Source organism: Harpia harpyja, chromosome Z (genome assembly GCF_026419915.1).
Source record: "Harpia harpyja isolate bHarHar1 chromosome Z, bHarHar1 primary haplotype, whole genome shotgun sequence".
Lineage (NCBI taxonomy): Eukaryota > Metazoa > Chordata > Aves > Accipitriformes > Accipitridae > Harpia > Harpia harpyja.
This window is the reverse complement of record NC_068969.1, coordinates 41,879,379-41,900,659: the sequence shown is the minus strand read 5'-3', so window position 1 is coordinate 41,900,659 and position 21,281 is coordinate 41,879,379. Positions and strand designations below refer to the sequence as shown.

Genomic DNA, 21,281 nt, shown 5'->3' with positions numbered 1-21,281 from the left:
TATTTGTACAAGGCTGCTGAGTCTATCAAGTATACACCTGTGGAGTTAAAGTAGAATTTACTGCCTTGAGTTTGATCATGTTCTCCATTGTGGTGAACCACAACAATCAACATTTTTTATTGGAATGTTCCTTTAATGATCAACTGTTTTTCATGAAAATATATTTTTAATAAAACTTCAATTCTGAGCAAACCCTTGCCGTGTTTTCTGCTTTGTTCTCTCCATTTTCTCAGTGGCGTGGCATGGAAAATGACTGAGAATCTGAAGCAGATATATTGTAAGAGAGTTACACATTTTGCTTTTTAAAAAGGTAAGTTTATATACAATGGTTTTATGGATAAGAGGTTTGAACTGGTATAGTTGTTTTGTTGTTCAGGTTTCTCTGCATAGGAAAATTCCAAAGAATTTCCACAAACCCATACCGCCATCAGAACATTGTCCAATTAGAATGCAGTTTTAGGCTTATTATTTGTTTGGTTTGAAACAAAGCTTCAGAGTGATTGCTGATGCTCAGATGAAGCTGTGGTAGAGGGGAGATGACCAAGGTCAGCAGGGAACTCTGGGTCTGACCTCAACGGCAGGGCTGACTGAAAGCCACGCCAAGTTTGACAAGTGAAAGGCAGCCTCGGAGCATTTAGCTTCACCTGGAAAAGTGTTGATTTAGAAAATATTCCTTATGTAGTGATGGGTACAAACATGGTCATTTGACAACACCATGCTCAAAGGCTCTGTGGGACCGGGGTGGCTGTGCTGGTGTTTGGGGAGGTGGGGACGTTGTCAGCAGCTTCTTAGCCTGCAGCACCACGGCATCACTAGTGATGCTGTGCCTGTGCATCCATCCCTGTCCTCTCTTCAGGTGTGATCATGAGCAAAAAGGGAGAAATTTAGGTTTTTCTCTTGTAGAACTACCCATTATCATCAATGTTTGGTGACAATTCAAGATTTATTGAAATACATTGAATGTTAAGAATACTTTTATTTATAAGAAGGATTTGATATATTCTTTCTCTGAAGGGAGGTTGCCAAAAAAACAGGTTCAACAGTAAGTAGAGAAGCAGTTTTGCCCCGGGAAGTTATATGAGTAAATGGAAAAGTGAAATTATAATAGGAAGTACCTTACAGTCACCTCTGTGATAGATGGTTCTGGTGTGACAGTCGGGAAGCACACTGAGAATTCATCTTGTGGTATTTTTCCTTTCTGTAACTTAGTATGCATATTATTGGTTTATTTTTAGTGATTAAAGTTTTATTCCACACCATATATAATTATTTCATAAGTGAATTTTTGGCATCATTCCTTTGTCCACTGTGTAACTGCAGTAAGTTTCTCATAACAGGATACTCAGTTTCAGTAATAATACCATATCTTAAAAATGTGGAGAAAGGAAAGTGTGCTTTTCGTTTGAACAGTTTTCTTTTTCACTTTTGCATATCAAAAGACCAATAAAAGATTACTAAAGTTTACAGTAGATTGCATAAAATTGACATGTTGTTAACTATCAGCATGTTTATTTCCATAGGTTGTATAAAAATACTGTATGGAAAAGTGGAAATAAATTTCATACTTTTGAAACAGACTCAGCATGCAAAGCAGAATATCTGGGAAAACTGTCTTTAAAATTGTTTTATGTTGTATTAGTTCTGTTCATTTAAGAAACACTTAACATACAGGTAATTACTTTCTTTGTAATCTCAAAGAAAAATATCCTATGGTTGTAGGGAGGGTTTTTATAGAGTTGTGTGAAATTTCAAAGGGAGTACTTTGTGCGTCATACAATTTTGAATAAATGTTTTTAGTATGAATTCCTTTGTGTTAAAATGAGAATGTTCAATTCAGCTTCCTTTTTCTACAAGCATTTAATCTTGCAGTTAAAAATAATATTTTTTTCTAGAAATGTCCTGTGACCTTTTGTACATATGCTTTGCATTGCAATGCTTGCATTTCTACTATTTGATTTTAAAAGTGAAAAGCATAAGCAGGCCTTCCAGGTTGCTGGTCCCAAAATCAGTCTCAGCATGTGGTTCAAGGCAGCTCCACAGTTTTCTGAGATGCATATCAAAGCCCTAGACTTCTTACTTCACCTAGGATTTGCCCTCTATCTCTTTAGTGTGGAAGAAAGAAATAGAAGATGATTTTTTTCAGAGTGTTAATGATTAATTATTTCAATGAGCACTAGGTGACACCGCAAACCTTCTGGATATAACTGTCAAAATTTTGAGTTGTTTATAACTTATCTGTCCAAAACACTAATTAGAGTTACAAAATTTGTTCATGACTGTTTACACAGTGGATAACTAGACCCAGTTTCAGCAAACCATCTCAAAATAACTTTTCAAGCAGACGGGTTTTAGTTTTATAGTCTTGTTGCTTGGCTCTTGACATACTTACTCATCCTTCTCAGCTCTCAAACCAGTTATCTTTTTGGTAACTTTGGTGAATGTCTTTGTTACCAGGGTTGTGTGTCCATTCTCAGTCTCCAGTCCTTCAGTAATGCATACCTCTAAAGTACAAGCACTGTATTACCTAAGCTAATCTCACGGAGGAATAAGTCATCTTGTTGGAGATGGAGTATGAGTGAATACTCAGAATATTTTCCATGCCACATTTACTTAAATAACTCTGCATATGGTTCTTAATGATGATGGATAAAAATCTATGCAAACTAAATTTAAAGCTGGAGTATCACTTTCAGTCCTCCAAGAAAACTGTTTTCTGGAGTGTAGTTTTCTGCATCTTTCACCTTTTCTCCAGATTTTTTGGCTGGTATTTGTAAAAGTTGTCAATTAGGATGTCTTCCTGCTAGCTAGCTGCACCAGCATTCTTGAGTGCCTTGTCCATGCATTAGATGACACAAAGGGGCAATTCCATTAACATTAATGTCACTGTAATGATTTAGAACCATTCAAGTTGTCTGATTTTCTGTAAAAGGACTGGACAGCAGGTTTCTCTCTTGCTTTTCCCCCACTCTCCATTTTCTGTTTGCTTTTGAATACCATTGTCTGACTACTCTCTTCTTCATGGCAAACCTAGAAGATACTGCAGACTGGCTCCCTCGCTTGCTTATTTCAGTGAAGCCCCACTTTCACTTTTCTTAATATGCAATCGTAAGTAATCCTTTTGGTTGTATTCTACCTTGCCTTGTTTCCTTTCTCATCATTTTCTCTTTTTTTCCACTTCTCTCACCAGTCACTCCTGTGACTTATCAATCCCAAACTTTCTACTGCTTCCTTCCCTTTTCTCCATTGATTTAGTCATATATACTCCCCATGGTTCTTGATGCATGCTGTTATCTCCATGCTCACCCTTCTTGCTTGTTTCAGTGTAGCGCTTATTGCTTTTGAGTAGCCTTGAAGAGTGTCATTGTTACCAGGAAGACTTTCTCCATTCATGCTCTCACTGACTAAAGAGCACTATCTTCCTACCTCTTTTAGGAATTTAGGCCAGCAACTGCTGCTTAGTATTTCTCAGAGCTATTTTAACCAAGCTGTCTCACCCACATGCATTTGCAATGCCATGTCTCACACAAGAACTTAGAAATGAGAACTTAATGAACTTCTTCCAAGTTGAAATGACATGACTGCAGTTTTCATCTTCATACCATCCATAGTGCCTTTATCACCTCTTCCACTATGTTGTCTGCTGTGTCCTCAATGCTTCCACAGTCTCTCTCTACTCCTTTCCCAACTCTCACTCCATGTTCTCTGCCACCATTTTAGCTGCTCTGTACTTGTTCTTCTGCACTTCCCATAGGTAGATGTTGCCTCCTTCTCCAAGCATTGTCTATGGTTGAAATTTTACTCAGCCTTCTTGCAATTTCCCTGCAATCTGCTCTCAAATTCAGATTTTACCCTGTCACATAAGTGGAAGCTACCATTGTCTTATGCCTCAAGTAACCTCTTCACAGCCAGTTTGCAGGACATCTGCTCAATATACCTTCCTTGACTGCTTTCTTCCTTCTCAAAATGTTGTTTCAAGAATGTTCTCTCTTTTTCTCAGTAGTTAGTGCTGTGGCTCACTTGACTGGGGTTTTTTTCTGCATTTTCCTCCATCTGTGGTGGGGTGTTATTGCCAGATCCATTTGTGGAATGGTAAACTGGAGTCAGGCAAAAGCTGTAGGTTGATATCTGAGCACTCTGATTCAAATTCTGGAAGGAAATTTGTGCGTATGCTTTGGTCACTGACACTCTAGGCTTTTGGAAATTAAATGAAAGCTAAGGATGAGTATCTGTAACTATGCATGCTTGCCTTTTGGTAAGTGATTTGAGAGTCTGAAGTGCAAGATGGTAACTCATGGACATTCCTATTTCACTGAAAGTAATTAACAAAAATAGCTAATCCTTGGTTGCCCTGCTGTCTAAGCTATCTGCCAAAGAATCTCGCAGGTGCCTTCATTCTAGGCTAATTAGGATTTACTGCTTTTTACACTTTGTTTGCTAATAAGTATGTTTAGAAATAAATATGTTTTAGCTAGAGATTTTTTTTTAAATTTGTCATTTCTGTGCTGCAATTTAAAGTACAAGTGGAAAATATACAAAAACACTGAACTTTTACATTTTCAATAGTGTTTTAATATTTGTTATATATCGTAGAATCATATGGCTTGGATTGGAAGGGACCTTTAAAGGTCATCTAGTCCAACCCCCTTGCAATAAGCAGGGACGTCTTCAACTAGATCAGGTTGCTCAAAGCCCCATCCAAACTGACCTTAAATGTTTCCATGTCCCCACCTTTCTTATAAGCCCCCTTCAATACTTTAAGTATTGAAAGGCTGCAATAAGGTCTCCCTGGAGCCTTCTTTTCTGCCGGCTGAACAACCCCAACTCTCTCAGCCTTTCCCCATAGGAGAGGTGTTCCATCCCTCTGATCATTTTTGTGGCCCTCCTCTGGACCAGCTCCAACAGGCCCATGTCTTACTGGTACTGAGGACTCCAGAACTGGATGCAGTACTCCAGGTGGGGTCTCACCAGAGCGGAGTAGAGGGGAAGAATCACCTCCTGTGACCTGCTGGCCACCCTGCTTTTGATGCAGCCCAGGATATGGTTGGCTTTCTGGGCTGTGGGCGCACATTGCTGGCTCACATCCAGCTTTTCATCCACCAGTACCCCCAAGTCCTTCTCTGCAGGGCTGCTCTCAAGCCCTTCATCCCCCAGGCTGTATTGATACTGGGGGTTGCCCCGACTCAGGTGCAGGACCTTGCACTTGACATTGTTGAACCTCATGAGGTTCTTATGGGCCCACTTCTCGAGCTTGTCCAGGTCCCTCTGAGTGGCATTCCATCCCTCAGGTGTGTCAGTCACACCACCCAGCTTGATTTCATCTGCAAATTTGATGAGGGTGCACCTGATCCCACTATGTCATTTGTGAAGATATTAAAGAGTACCCCCCCCCAGTACGGGCCCCTGAGGGACACCACTCATCACTGATCTCCATCCCAACACTGAGCCATTGACCACTACTGTCTGGATGCGATCATCCAGCCAATTCCTTATCCACCAAACAGTCCATCCAGCAAATCCATCTCTCTCCAATTTAGAGAGAAGGATGTTGTAGGGGACCATGTCAAAGGCCTTACAGAAGTCCAGATGACATCTGTAGCTCTTCCTTTGTCTACTGATGTAGTGACTCTGTCATAGAAGGCCACTAGGTTGGTCAAGCAAGACTTGCCCTTGGTGAAGCCATGCTGGCTGTCTCCAATCACTTCCCTGTCCTCCATGTGCCTTAACATAGCTTCTAGCAGGATCTGTTCCATGATATTCCCAGGCACAGAGGTGAGGGTGACAGGTTGGTAGTTCCCAGGGTCCTCCTTTCTACCCTTCTTAAAAATGGGTGCAGTGTTTCCCTTTTTCCAGTCAATGGGGACTTTGCCTGACTGCCATGACTTTTCAGATATTGTGGAGAGTGGTCTTGCAACTACATCAGCCTTAGGACCCCTCGGGACTCTGGGATGCCTCTCATCAGGTCCCATAGACTTATGTATGTTCAGGTTCCTTAGGTGGTCTTGAACCTCATCTTCTCTTACAGTGGGAGGGACTTTTGCTCCCCTAGTCCCTACGTGAGGTCCATTCTCTTGAGAGGTGTGGGAAGAGAGACTGATGGTGAAGACTGAGGCAAAACAGTTGTTGAGTACCTCAGCCTTCTCCTTGTCTGTTGTTACCAGTTTGCCGGTTGTGTTCACTAGGAAGTACACTTTCTTTGACCTTCCTTTTCTGGCAGACATACCTATAGAATTCCTTCTTATTATTCTTTGTGTCCCTTGCCAAGATCAGCTCCAGCTGTGCTTTGGTCTTCCTGACCCCATCCTGACACAACCAGGAAGCATCCCTCTACTCTTCCCAGGATACCTGTCCCTGCTTTCACTGCCTGTGCATTTTCTTCTTGCCTTTTAGTTTGACCAGCAGGCTTGACATATCCATGCTGGTCTCTTGCCATCCTTTCCTAATTTCTTAGACATGGAGATTGAGAGCTCTTGTGCTCTATAGAAACCATCCTTAGAAATGTGCCGGCTCTGTTCTGCTCCCTTGTCCCTGAGGGCAGTTTCCCAAGGGGTCCCATTGACTAACTCCTTTAACAGCTGGAGTTCTGCTTTCCTAAAATTTAAGGTCCTGACTTTACTCTTCACCTATCCCATATCCCTCAGGACTGTGAACTGTGCATGATCACTGCAGCCAGGCTGCCTCCAATCTTGACGTCTCCAATTAGATTATTTGCGCTGGTGACCAACAGGTCCAGTAACGCAACCCCTCTGGTAGGGCTGTGTCCACTTAAGACACAGTGGCTTAAGAAGTTATCCTCAATGCACTCCAGGAGTCTCCTGGATTGCCTACAGCTCACCATGCTACTTTTCTAGCAGATGTTGGGGTTGTTGAATTACCCCAGTAGGATGAGAGCCTCCGAGCACAATACCTCCTGTAGCTGGAGTAAGAAGGCTTCACCAATAGGCTCCCCTTGACTGGGCAGCCTGTAGTAAACACCAGCCACAAGTTCCCTTTGTTGCCTTGGTCTCTGATTCTTACTAAGCTTTCAGCCTGCTCATGGCCATTTTTCAGAGACAGCTCTTCACAATCTATCCATTTTTTGACATAGAGGGGAACTCCTCCACCTTTCCTTCCTTGCTTGTACCTTCTGAACAGCCTGTAGCCATTGATAGCCACACTCCACTCATGGGATTTGTCCCACAAAGTTTCAGTAATGGCAACTAGGTCACAGTTTTCTAGCAGCATGGTGGCTTCCAGTTCCTCCTGTTGGTTGCCCATGCTGCATGCATTGGTGTAGAGGCACTTCAAGTGGGCTGTCAACTGTGTCACCTTTTTAGAGCAACATACCTTAATTCCTTTGAGGTATTTCACTGGTGTTCCCCTGTTGACTACTATTACCTCAGGAGCCCCTGGCTTATCTCCATAAGACTTCAAGTGCGCTCCAATGTATCCAGCAAGTCTCAGAGCAACAGAGTGAGGGCCCTCACTAGCACCCCATCCCCCTAACCCTGGTGTGTCATCCCATGGCTTGTGATGGGCGAACCTGAGTATATATTTTTATATATATATATAAAAACCTGAGTATATATTTTATATATATATATTTATAACATATATATAAAACTTTATAGTGACTGCTAATTAGAAAGTCTTATGTAAGTATAAAGCATGTTAGAGATATATCAAAATACACTTTTGCTGCTAAGTATATGAAAAGTCTCTCTTTGCTAGGACTTTCTATCAAAACATTTTTAGTGATGAGCATCAAGGAAGAATGTGATTTTTTTTTTTAATTACAGAAATGGATTTTGATAAAAATTGATTGAAGTGATTTGATAATCCAACTTTTGTTCTTCTTACCTATCTATAAATTCCCACTTGTTTTCCATTTCATACTAAAAACAACCATTTTGTCTACATCCATAATCTATTTAACAAAATAAACCTTGATAACCTGATGTTTTTAAGGTCACAGCAAAAATTGGAAGGAAAGGAAACTGCTGCCTTATGGAAAAGCAGATATATTAAACAAACAGGTGCTGGAATATTGTGAAAAAGGTGTTAAATTTTTGCTTCAGTTTTATAGGTCAACACAAATACTTGTAAAGGCTGCAAAGCACGATCCCATGTCCCGAGGATACTATACTTGTATAATTTTGACCTTTTAAAATGACTAAGGATTCCTGTTATTAAAGCAAAGACTTCCAGTCTCCTTATAGGAATATTTTTTACATATCAGGCTATTGGAGATTATAGATAGCAGGGTTTAAAGCACTCATAGTTTAAATTACTCTTGTCGTTACAGAAGCTATCTGCAGAACTAAGAAGGGAAAACAATGTCAAGATTTACTTTCAGCTGAAGAATCTCTCATTCCAGTTATTATATCACAATGGAAGACATGTCAATGTGCTACTACAAACCTCATGTCACATATTCTGTTGATCTGTCTTCCTGTATGCATTCAAACATGCTCCAAATGCATGGACTATGTTTTTTCATGGGATGATGCCCCATGGTGATATGTTGCACTTAAGAAAGTCACCTCAGTCCTCCTCAAAATGATGTTTCTTAACATTTTTGCAAATTGATAAGGATGCTAAATGCATAATATTTACATTAAACCAAACAATAATACTGAAGCTTGCATGCAAGGAAGATTTAGGCATTCTTCTTTCCACCCTTGTATTTAATGATAGGGTTGACTCATTAATGTAATGTCAATTTAGTCTCTTAATACTGATGCGTGGTCAAGTCATACTCAGCCATGAGTGGTTTACTACCAGCAGATATTTTTTGTACATGAAACTCCTTCTACTGTCTGCTGTATAAGCCTCTACTTTCAAAATCATTTAGAATTCCATGGGTGGAGACTGTTTGCTTTCTGTACATTACTGATACAAATGGAGGGCTCAGTTTTTGTGACAGATGTTTTCTACTGCTGACTCAAGCACTGTGAAGACTTTTTAGCTCATTTTGCTACTGTTAATTGTTCTTTGCAGGCAGTGCCGCTCCCCACCTTCCCCCCTCCACCACTACTCAGTTGAATATAAATGTCCCAAGCAGCTGAGATTCTAGAGCCTATTGATGAGACTTCTTCAGGCTGGTTCATGTTTTTGTTTCATTATCTGCATCTCAAGTGTTCTCACTGTTAATTTTGTCCAGTCCCTTGTCACTGTATATTATGGAGTATGGATTAAAACCACCAGGAATGTCCATAGTGGCTACTGTCATGATTGTCTATCTATGTTGTTAATTCTTACTAGAGAATAGACCATTAACATTATAAAAGATGTAGACTTCTGTCATGTGATCTTTCAGCCTTTTACACTTATGACTGTATACATCCATAACTGAGACTCTTAAGTGAGATCCCAAAATTCTTAAATAGGTAGAAAAGCCTACATCAGAAATGTTAGGGCCAGTCTTCTGTATTCAAATCTTTTCTTTATGACATTGTGCAAGTTATTTATTCTCCCTGACTATGTTTTTAAGAAATTGAGATAAAACCACCCTATATGTCCTAAAAAGGAGATTTAACTGATCAATGTACTCTTTCGGAACAGTCTGCTGTAGGTTTTAAATTGATTTCCAAGTTAAAGTTTCCAACAGTTGCAGAAGGAAGACGTTTCACAGATAAGTACCTGACATACAAGTGAATACAAGAAATAAATACAGTTCAGTCCCATAAATATTAGTAAAACATTTGACTGCCATATCTAGAAAATGTGAAATGTGTGTGAGATTTAGCAGGACACTAGAACTGTATTTCAGGACCCTATCCATTTTACATCAGCCCGTGGAAGTGCATGATCCCGAAAACAGATGACCATTTCATAAGTCATTTCTTCAGAATAAAAAAATCCACAAATTAGACTGCTTTGTAATTTTTGTAATGCTTTCTGCTTCTAATAAGACATTCATTTAATATAGTGTTTATTGTCAAATTTGTCAACATCTACCATTCTTCTCAGAAGCATATGATATAATCCAGGGCAATGATAGATGAATCACTGATTTACCAGTACTGAGGCTTAGCCATTCTCGGTGTGTTGTCTTTAATAAAAGCACAATTTTCTACCACATGTTTTTAATTAACTGTTTGCTAAGTCATACTTGTGTACAACCCACACGACTTGCAATTTTAAAATTATAACTTAGGTTCCAGAAAGTTCTGCATAGTTTCAGATTTAAAAAAAAAAAAAAAATAGACTTTAAATAAATTTTGACCCATTTATGGCTGAAGTATTTTTTAGCCTGCACAGTAGTTTCTCTGGGATATCAAGGGAAACTTGATAATCATCAACTTTATTGCTTGAGAGAATTTTGAGAAATTAGAGTTAAAAGTCAATGAATTAGGTGGGCAGAATAGAGAAATCTAAGAGTAATAGCATGGCCAGCAGTGTGATATTTACTTCCTTTTGTGAAAGGAGACCTGAAAGGAAATGTAAAAGAACATTCTGTCAGAATGTATTTGGTTTCATGGTTTTCATGTTTACTGCAGATGATAAAATGAGGTTTCTTTCTTGCTGCAATTTTCTCAATCCCTTTAGACTCAAGAGTGCTGAGTCCCAGTCTGAAGGAATAATAACTACTAAGGTTGCTCTCCTTCATGAATCTATCTGTATAGATCTATACTCCTGGAGCTGTATGCTGACCTGCAGCAGTAAAGAACCTAGACCAGCCTCTCTCCAGCTGCAGAGTTTCTGTTTCAGCAGGCAGTTGTAAAAAAAAAAAATGTTACCTGAGCTAAGGCATACAGTCCCAACTTATGCTATTTATTTCCTCTGTTCTCTAGTCAGTGACTCAAAAGAAGGTAACATGCAGAAAAATGTATCTGGAAGACTGCAGTTGCCTAGTTCTGTTTAGAAAACGTGGCTCATTTGTCTTTGCGTACCTTTTTACCTGCAACATAACCTAGTGGAGTTAAACTTGCAGTTTGAACCAAGTTGTTTCTTTCTGCCATTGTTTTCATGCTATTGTTTGTATTTCTCTGTTAGCTCTGAATTCCCACTGTCTTTAGCTCATAGTCTTGGTAAAAGATAAGTTAGAGTGGAGTGAATAATCTCTAGTACACAAATTAGTTTTTAACCATGCACTTCTAAGGGCTGATTTTAGAAATTTTTTTGTGTAGGATGGCAAGTAAAATGCTTTTGGTTAAAATATTTCATTTCAGTAGGTAAAATTTATAGACACTTGCTTAAGTATCCATAGACAAAAGTATAATTGTGTATCAGAGGTTCCACAGAAGAAGCACTACTTGATTCCCTAAGTGGGGATCTGTGCCTTATAAACAATTAATGCAATTCTCTGTCTTCTCACCAAAATTCTGGTTACCATTTAATGCAACCTGGAGAAAACTTAGCTGTGCCTGTGGAGTGCCTGTATCACCAGTTCTCAGACTGGCCTTTTTCACAGAGGGCAAAACATGCACCCTGATTCTAGGTGACATCTCAAAGTCATTCTAGATCTGTTAATATTTGGCTTTCCTGTCTGCCTGACAGAAAGCTGTGAGAAACACAGTGCCATGTGTGTATTAACTAATTAAGAGACTCAGTTTATTACTAGGCTTTATATAACTTCCTCGTCCTCATTTAAAAATATGCAGTTTCTAACTACAGAAGCAATTCTTCTACTCTTTAATCACCACTTGTAAAAAGAAAATGGCAGAACCTGCAAAGTAGAATTAAATACTGAGCTTGCTTATATTCAAATTGATTATATAGAATAGTAATCATTATGATTACATTGTGATGTAATAACTTATATATTACATTGTATTTTCAGCCTTTACTAATATTTTACTGTGAAATATTTTTGTTAATTATTAATATTTACACAAAGGCTGGGCAAGAAACTTGCAAGCCTATAAAATAATTTGGTTCAGTGAAATGCATAGCATTGTAGAAAACCTTCAGACAGGAAAAGCTACCAAGAAAAAAAAAGGATTTTTGCCGAAAAATACTGATGAACAGTCTGTGAGAGAAACGATTTGCTAATTATTAATTCAGCTTTTCAGTCAGCAGCACCAAAGTCTTGCCACTGTATTATAGGTTTATATCTTCCTGGCACCCATGGTAAAAAGCACCCTTAAATACCCTGTGACAGAAGGTTTCCTGTCTATTCTTTCTATTTCTGATACTCAAAAATAAAGCTGTTTACACACAACTAAATTCACTGTTTCCCTTCTCCTCCCTTCCCCTTTCCTTCATTTCACTTGTACGTAGAGTGAGATAAAGTAAAAATCACACTGGTTGCAGCAAAAACAGGCCAAATTTAGCACAATTGAGTGTTTTGTGATATCAAGCCTACATGGAACTCTTTTTCCTTCAAGATAAGTGAATATTTTGAATTAAATTTATATGGTAAAACTGAAAGACATTCACACTAATATTCACAGCAGTGCACATTGTGAATCATTGTGCTAGAATGTGTATTAATTATACATAGTGATTCAGTAGAATTATTTTATACATCATACGGTTAGGTAAAAGCTTAATATGTTTTTTTAAGCTGGAAGAACAAGCGTATAATTGCTACTGCATTATGGTGGTAAACATAAATTATGAAGAGGGATGATAATCACTAGTATATGTCTGTGATTTGCAGATTGATTGATCACTAAGAACTATAGTATTTTACAGAGGAAAAAAAACCAAATTATTCTTTCTCCCCATCATGACCTGCAACAGATCATTCAAGTTTTTTCTGTTACAAGGAAGCAAGAGGGAAATGACTCTTACAGTCCACAAAGGGGAAAAAAACTCCTTCAATATTGGGCAGTGGTGCAGGATGTGATCCTGGTGTGTTATTTCTCAGTGGACAACACTGTTGAACAGGTGATGTAAAAGGAGGGGTATGTTCTTTTTTTCTTGAACCACATATCTTAGTAAGTCGGCAAAGGAAAACTGGAAGTGAATCTTGGTACCTAATGTGAAGAGAAATAGCTTACTCGATGAAAAGTGTGCACTTCACATGCCTGCATCTTGCATACTTTACATAGTTTACAGGAGCTGTGTACTCTGGCAAAATGATGTAATGAAGCCTCAGGCTCTGGAAGAGCGAAGTGCTTAGTTTATGTGCCATGTCACAGACAATTATTTGGGATAGGAATTGGAAAAGGAGGAAGGTGTAGGCATGCAGTGGCAAATGGTATCGCAGAAGCTAAACTTCTTCTCAGTGTGCTCATTCATCAGTGGCAATACAGTTTAGTGGATTGTCTAATTAGGTGTAATCAACTGCCATTTGATGAGCATAGCACTCAGTTTGCATTTATTGGATAATCCTCATGCCTGCACTGACCATAGGCTCATAGTAATTATAGGTTATTTCACATGTCACCTTTATTGCGTTCATAAGGCTCCTGTATGCCATTTTAAATACCTGTAGTCTGTATGAGCCTGAGAATGCCTACCTTGGGCTTTGGTCAAACTGTAACCAAATGTGCTGTACTTACTGCTACTACAAAAGCTGAGCATACGTAGGTCAGTGAAGCTAATTATTTTATTTATATATATAAATATAAATTAATTTCTTTAAATTTAGTAAGACCCTTCAAAAAGTCTACTATCTGAATTCACAATTTCTGCAAAAAACTTTTAACGGACACTTGACGGGTGCCAGTCTTGCATTTCTAACTCTCTGCTGCAGCAATCTAGTTACAACTCTGCCATTTCTTTATAACTGACTCCCTGAAAATGGAGGATGGGAAGATGCTGTGTTCTTTTATACAAGTATTTTTGTGTTGCCAGAATATGCATTGGCATTCTAAGGAAAAGTGATAATAGAAATTCTTTGTAGCACAGTGATATCACCTGCAGTAAAGAGGTAAAGCATCGAAGGTAAACAAGATGGAAGTGGGGTAGATTGTTACAGAAAATGGTAGCGAGTGACTGACGGTGTGTGACAGGTACTGCCTTTGGCCTGTGGGTTCTAGTTTTTGTTGGCAATACTCCGTGGTATTGCTGGCATCAGTTAGCATAATTTATCTCAGTTGGAGATGCCTTTGAGGCAAGCCAAAGCTGCAACACAGCTAGTATGTCAGGACTGGCAGATGTGTCCTGAGATCATCTCTGCAGCTTAGCTGTTCAGAAAAATATTTTTATATCCCTGAAGGATTGAGTCTTCCTGTTTATGCCGGGTAAAGATGTTTTGCTTGTGAGTGAGGCAAGAATACAGGACTTCATCTGTGATGCTGTTGCTTCTCTGCGCTGATTGCATTGCATTTTCTTTGCAGTGCCATCATTATCTGCAGTGAGATACAAGTGAAAAAAAAAAAAGCCCCTTTTTTTGTATCTTGGAAAACACTCTGAACCAACATCAAACCCCTGATAGTTATTCATATGAATAAAGTATTTATTGAAACATCTTTTTAGAAGGGGAGTGAGTGGTCTTTGAGACTTGTATGTGGCATCTTCCCAATTGTCATACATCTCTAAAGAGCCATGGATTTGGCAGCTCTGTTTCCATGGGCCATATTTAGACAATGGCAGTTATACCATATTGCATATCTGCATCCCAAGAGTACCTTTGATGAAGGGGAATATATATATATTTATATGTACTGGACAGGGTTCACATCTTCATATCACATCTCACAAACTAGTTTCTCAGGAGCCCTCCTAGCATATCAGGAAAAAGAGTCACTGGCTTAATGGTCTGAGTAACATTCTGGCATCTTTAGAGTCTCCAGGAAATGGATATTCCTAGTACTTTCTGAAAAAACACCATAGATCTTCTTTCCAAAAGTTTCTACATAAGACCTTATGAAGAAAGTGGGTTTGGATCTAGAACAGCGTATTAAAACTTGCAGGCTAGATCACAGCTCCTGCTGGGACTTAGAAGAGCCTCAGAGTCTTCCCTGAACTTTGTTAGGGCTGCTTCCCTCTCTGGAATAGTTCAGAATAGGGTGACACAAAAAGACTTTATCTTTGGCTTATTGTCATGTGAATTTGGTACGCATGTTGAGACTAAGTTGCACAGAAACTCATGCTGTCTTTCATAGGCTAGAGATGTGTCGTCCCTGAGCCTCATGTTCTTCCAGAACAAGACTCAAAATTTGTGCTGTCCTCTGTTACCTTTTGTCATCTCAGGTGCCACCAAGGAAAAAAGAAGGAAACCTGATACTCGGCATTTTTCAGCTGTCACAAATAATTGTCTAACCACTAACAAGGTAGCTTCATCAATTGATGATGCAAGATAACATCCTTATCCTGTTGCTGTATCATCTTTTAGAGGTTTTGATCTTAAAACATCTCTGGTGGTCTTCTCTGCCTCCTCTTCATTTTCCAAACACAATTTGTTAACATAGTGAGAGGAAGAAAAGACTGAAATATCTGGGGAAGGATAGCAAGGAAATTAAAAAATAATTTAAAATATAAGTTTAAATAATGCAGATTATATGTTTCATTAGTGTTTACCCAAAACATGATTTTTTAAAAGTCACTTTATTTTCTAGAAAGCAAACCAGCGTGAACTTCCATGTTTCTGTTTAAATAGATCACTTTCCCTGGTGCCTCCTCTGTTTTTTATACACACAACGTGGTACAAGGATTAATCCCTAGAGCAGTACAAGAAAATTAAAATTGATTTTCATCACAGCATTCAACAGTATTCCTAGTAGGATGGGTTTACAAGATGACTTCCCAAGATTGTGAGTGAACAGCAACAACCTCATGAAGCATACTCTTGAGTCCTCGATATTCTTAATTATGGGAGTTCTGTTTTATTTAAATAGCAGTAGGACTAAATGATTTTGCAGGAATATCTTACAACTAAGCTGAAGTGCCGTGTCCTGCACAGGCATTGAGCAGCTACAGTTTCCTAGCTGAGTGATAGCATTTCTGAAGACTTGCCAGAAATGCTCAGTGTACTTTCTTATGGAAATATCAGCAGGATCAGAAGTTAGTTTGCATATTAAAGAGTAAATTGGGGAACACTTTTGCTAGAAAGAATTAAACACTAATAATCCCTTTGAGAAACTACCATTTGGAGATGCATACTGTGGAGAAAAAATCAGCTTTGACATTTGATTTCAGGCTTCACATACTTTATTGGACTAAGGGCATAAAGTAGTTCCAACCTTGCCAATGATTATTTTGGTTTCTTTGGAAAGTAAAGTATATTGTGATTACCATAAACAAATGTTAAATGTAATTTGATTTCTTTTAAAGAAATGTCATGGCACCTAACTTCTTGTTACATTACTAGGTAATTAGGGTAATAGAAAATTAAATTACAGAAGTCAACCTGAGACATACCTAGCTTCAGTATTTTAATCTTGATTAGATTATAGCATGTTTGATAAAACTATATGTTCAATTAACATTAATAAATGGAAATATTACTGTGTGGTATTTATAGTGCTCCTGTCTTGAGTAACATTTTGCACATGCTGTTCTGAGAATGTTGTTTAGAAAAAACAGATAAAAATATTTTGGCTTTATGCTGCTTTGACTTGTGGCATCATTATGTACAAGCAGAGGCAGAAACTGGAGTACATAAGTAGTGATGTGATAGCTATTGATTTCTTGTCACTGTCAAAATGGGACAGAATTAATGACATTCAGTTTGGATTGCAATGTGACTGGTGCATGACAGGGAGACCCAATGTGCCCAGTTAGTGGTTTCTCCCAGTGCAGCAAACCCAGGGGACCTATGCTTCCCCTGTCCTCTCCTTTGTAGTGCCTGGTGACCCCTGCTTCTGGTGCAGTCCAGCCCAGGAATCCCCAAAATCCCACACATGTTATTGAAACAGACATTGACTTGAAATGTGAAAATTTCCAGGCAGCTCTCTGTGTGTCATCTCATACGCCAGATGCCAAAGATAGCTCTGGGTGCCTGAGCACGCTCAGGTGGCACGTGGTTTCTGGCACTCCAGGGGCCTCACTCACTGACAGCTACTGGGTTTTTCATTGCCTGACAAGAACATGATTAATTCAGGCAATGCATTTATTACTGGAAAGTTGAGGAGGAGTAAAATCTTGCTGTATTCATCAGCATATGTTTTGTTGGAAGTCTGAAAATGACTGCATATAATTGATAGTGGTTAGAGACAGCAACGGGTTTTAGGTACTACCCTGCCATAGATGTCATTCCTGTGTTCTGCAGGATTCAAACCAGTAAACTTAGCCTTTATGAACTGGAATACGAGGTTTCTGAGGGTAGGTTTGACTGTGTGATGGCCTCTTCAGCTGCTGAAAGGGCACACTTTGTTTATTTCTTTGACTACTTTTCCAATATTTGTTATATTTTTGGAGAAAAAAAAAGAATGAGCATACAGCAAGACTTCAAATGACTGCTTTGCTCTCCCTGTGAAGGCAGTTAACAGCAGCATGCCTGTTCTTGTGCTCCCACTTAAACTGCTGTCCTTAATCTCTCACCCTTCATTAGAGCATCAATATATTGGACTTTTTGCTGCCTTGGTAAATGACAGCTGTTTGAATGAGAGGGTGGCAGGCAAAGTGTTCTTGTGAGCACAGCTCAGCCATTGCATTGGCAGCATCTTCCACCTCCCAAGAGACTGAGTGGGCAGAATAAAGCAGAGATAAGTGGCTGTGGAGGAGGTCGGTCCTCTGCAAAAATAGCCAGTGCAATAACAGGCAGTATGAGCAATGTCCAACTTGGATCCCTGGGAATGAGCGGGTTTTGGTGGGTTTTGTTATGTTTTTGTGTTTTTCCCCCTAAATAAGCTCATTCCAGTTAACTGGAAAGGGTTACTTGACAAGGCTTTGTCCCTTTCTGAGTTATCGTTGTTTCACAGTATCTTGCATACTGTGAGAAGAATCCTCAGAGTAATAATGTTTAAGTAAAAGAAGTGACAAAGCAATGTTCTTTTTAAAGCCTTTCAAACATGTAATTTCTCACTCGAAATTCATTATGAAACTTTTCAGTTTTACTCCTCGCTTTTCCTTGCTTTGCCTCTCCTCACCTCACCTCTCATCCAGCAAAGTACACCCTGAAAAGTCTCTCCATTTTTAGTTTAGGTTTTTGTGTTTTTCATGAAAAATTTCAGGTACTGGTAGGGGTAGAAAATCCTTCACAGTACAAGAATTATATTGCCCCATCAGAAGGGAGCAACATTTTTAATTACATCAGTAGGAAGCAGATGTGGTATCAAGAAGAGAAAATAATTTTTCCTGTGTGTTGTATCTAGTGAGCCAAAGTTTTACAAAATGGGTCTTAATTTATACCACCAGGATAGCAAACAACTGTTATGTTTTCTCCAAACTTTAAACATCCTCTGAGTTGCTGAAATATTAAACACAAAACAAAAAGCAGAGGGTAAGTTCTTTTACAAATTGATAATTAGGATACAAACAACTGTTGAATAAAGTCAGTCAAAATACTTAGATTAAATTTTGACCCTTAAGGAGATTTTAAACTGTTTCAAAATATTAACTAAAACTAGCTAATGGAAAAATAAAGAACACAAATAAAACATAACTTTTCTTCTAGAAAGTAGCAAAACAGAATTCTGCCACTTAGAAAACCTTTCTTCTTCTTCTCACTTCCCTATTCAAGCTACCAAAACAAAAAACATCTGTCGTGCTCACGGTGTCTTTTTAAGAACATGTGTTTATATTACTCACTGTGCATGTTACATAGCCCCAGTAAAGGGCAAAATCACTTGGCAGAGTAGAATGGTGCTGGCCACAGGGAAGAAATGGGGAGCAGGCATTAGCTGCATATGCATGTGCATTCATGCTTCAAAGCAGAATAAGAAACAGTGGACCCATTCTAGAATTCAGTTCATTAGGATTGTTTTGGGGGAGTGTGTGTGTGTGTGCGTGTGTGTGTGTGTGTGATTTCACCATGTGGATTTAATGAGTAATTGTATGGGGCAAGTTTTAGGTGTTCCTAAAGCTAAACTTGATACGAAACTGTACTGTCATGTGGAAAAGAAAAAATCTTCATCTGCTGAAGTACTTAATTGTAGCTTAGAGCAGAAGCAATTATTGTGTATTTATTATGTAAAATAAAGAGGAAAATAAAAAAATCTTTGAAATTAGGAAAGGTGCTGAATTCTATGAAAAAAATCTTTAAATGCTAGGACCTTTAGCCAGGACAGGATAGGGAGGAGAAAGAAAAGGACAGCTGAGAATTGGTAATGAGATGAGCAATTGTCATCTGTGAAGATGCATGAAGTAGTCTGTGCTGTCCTACTGTACACAAACAATCCTCTTCACCATGTAAGGGGTGTCTTTAAAAAGCAATTTGTATAAATTAGATTTCTACACAGCTACATCTGTGGATTACTAGTTATTTACAAGAGCAGTTTGCTTTTTCCCTCCTTTCAAGTTTGACACAAGTTTTGTAAAATTGAAAAATCATCCTTCTTTCCTTTTTTTTCCCCCTTTTTTTGTTTCACCATGGTGGTGAAAGTTTATTGCAAGTGTATATTTCTTCCTTATCTTTTTATTATTATATTTGCTGGAATATCATATTATCTCCAGTGGCATAATCCATGTATCCTTAATGTAGGTACATTTCATTCATTAGTGTTCATTGCAGTGGGGAAACCTACTATGTTTATGTTAATAATAATTAAAAAAAAAAATCAGTCATTTAATCTTACTATCTCTGATTTATAAGAGATCTTTCCGTGTGTTTGAGCACACAAGCATCAAGGTTTTTCTTAGGAATGAGGACAGTTCCTGAAAGTACTCGCTAGCATAAACTCTAAAATAATAGCAAGGAAACAATTTCTTTGGACAAAATCTGTGTTCTCCTAAGATCTAGCTCCTTAACATGACTACCACTGTTCAAAATTACACTAATCATGTCCACAGCAACAAACTCCATATCAAACATGCAGCCTCAACAGCAGGACTACAGTTTGTGTAGCTAGATGATGGCCCATGTGTGATGTGCTGCACAGGGAATGACACAGGTTACACGATAGTTTTCACATAGGTGCATTGAGGATGTTCCCCTCAGTAAACTTGCAGTCCTTCTCAGATTGTTTTTTCTGACATACTGATTATGTGCTGTTATTCATATATCTGAAATAGTGGGGAAATACTTACCAGGGAGGGAGGTCTGTGCAGTGAGAATCCTCACACAAATGTGAGGAGACAGGGGAGCCTGAGTACGTGCACACATTTGTATGCAAGATGAGCAAACTCATTTTGATCCAGTTGTCAACATGAGACCTAGTCCAAGAGTTTGTGTGACAGCCTGTTAAGTGCAAGTTACAAGTATCTGATAACAAGATATTTTACTGGAAATATTTATGTAACCTCAGTTGAGTAGTCATGCCTGCTATTTTATACACTCTATATTGAATTATGCATCAAATATAAATCTGCCAAAGCTAATGTAATTGGAATTGCAAAGGCTAGTGAATAATCTGGAACTATCAATGCATGCATACCCCAGTCTTGATGGAGAGACAAGGGAGATCCCGGATGGCAATGATGTGTAAGAAATTAAAGAACTAGTACCTAGCTTCAGTTCTCAAAAAAAAATTTGCTCCTCATTAGGAAACCTTCTGGAGATGATTTTGAGAGATAAACCCTTTAACAGGACAATATGTGTACATCTACTTGAAGGAGCATAATTTACTTTGTGTTATGGTAAGATCAAGAATATTTTCTGGAATTTCTAGATCAGTGATAAATGTCAGTCAAATACATAAAAATATTTGCATTTATTTGTATGTAATATTACTGTTGTACAGGGCTCATTTAGTCAAGCAGCAGTTGAATTTAAAGCAGCTTGATCTCCTTCAACTGGTTTTACCTGAAGTCACTTGTTTGTAAATACAATAATTTGCATCTGAATAATGAAACGGCTCTAAAAATGGTTAAGACTGTTCACGCAAGTTCTGAGAATTCATGTCTCTTTCTACCAGGGTGGCTTCGAAGGGCAGCAAAAAATACTTTTGTGGCTATAAGCATCTTTTCATTCTTGGGGTATAGTTCCCATTGATACCACTCAAATGATTACTATCTTGCTTTACCATTTAGAAATGAAAATGAAATACTTCAGTATGGCACAGAGGTGAAATTTATGAACGCATTTCCCTGTGCTGTGCACCAGTTAGGTACAGCATCTTCATACTGCATTCAGAGTAGGCGCCCCCAGTACTTGAATAAGAAGTCCCTCTGTTCAGGGGTCAGGGAGGGAGAATTTGGGTTCTTACTGCATTGCTTACTAAGTTTTATGGTGTAAATATGTGTGTGTATGCACAGCCACATACATTTAATCTATGTATAGCTTGTTCTGTTTCCTCCAGCCTAAGGTTTAAATATAGCAGGGCAAAAGTGTCAGCTAAGTGATTGTTTACCCCACATGAATAATGTTT

At 38.5% G+C, this 21,281-nt stretch overlaps 1 protein-coding gene across 1 annotated transcript in view; it reads left to right on the top strand.

Moving 5' to 3' along the window:
• LINGO2 (leucine rich repeat and Ig domain containing 2) overlaps positions 1 to 21,281 on the top strand; it is a 557,882-nt gene that overhangs the window by 102,703 nt on the left and 433,898 nt on the right. The gene's annotated exons all lie outside the window — the stretch shown is intronic.